This window comes from Etheostoma spectabile, chromosome 15 (assembly GCF_008692095.1).
Source record: "Etheostoma spectabile isolate EspeVRDwgs_2016 chromosome 15, UIUC_Espe_1.0, whole genome shotgun sequence".
Classification (NCBI taxonomy): Eukaryota; Metazoa; Chordata; class Actinopteri; order Perciformes; family Percidae; genus Etheostoma; species Etheostoma spectabile.
In genome coordinates, this window is record NC_045747.1 from 4,822,618 (window position 1) to 4,823,526 (window position 909).

The window sequence follows — 909 nt, forward strand, 5'->3', positions numbered from 1 at the left end:
CACACACACACACACACACACACACACACACAAAATGGCTAGTAGGTCTCATCGAAACATCCATTCAGCTGAGCCCTCCAAGCTGAAAATGCCAGACCTCCACTCAGCCTCAGGGGTTGCAATATAAGAGAAACATAAGAGGATATTTTGACTAAACCCCCACACACACGCAAAAGGTGGACTAGGGGTTTATGTCAAAAATTTCCAACACAGGACGTGAGCTATTCTTTAATTAGCACGTTGTAATGCTCACTCGGGTGCTCGGGGTAAGAAGGGCCTATTAGCCTGTTTGGACTCGACTAAAGACACACACAAGTCCGTTTAAATTTCCTCACGCGATACTGGCCAATTGAAAATTAAGATGTTAAGTGTCACATGATTTTTGTTCCTGGCGTCTGTGCTTTACTGAAGCATCAGTTGTGTGACCGAAGAGGAACAAAAAGCTAGAAACCAGTTAGTCTTATGATGTCTGGCAATAAAGTCAATTATAACTTTTCCAAGGAGGAACTGAAATTACGTAATATTTTCCTTCATGGATTTAAGAGCATGTTGCTTCTGGGTTTGAATGTTTAGCAATATTACAAGGCATATTTAGTATGTGAATGATATGGCGATAATGTTAAAGAAAATAGTACATACAGAGCTGATGGTCACTCTATCATCAAATCTCAAATGGGTCTTGGAGTCTTTATATCCAAAATTAGGCAACAGGCAACTAGGAATTGCAGGAATACATAGACTAACCACACAGATACAAACAATAATGATGAAAATGAAATAATGATCTGACACAGGACAAGGAAAGCACAAAGAAACAAGTGGAAAACATGAGGTAATCAAGGGAGCGGGAAAACACAGGAAATAGAAGTAAATACAAGACGAGACAGAGACCAGACTTCAAAATAAAAC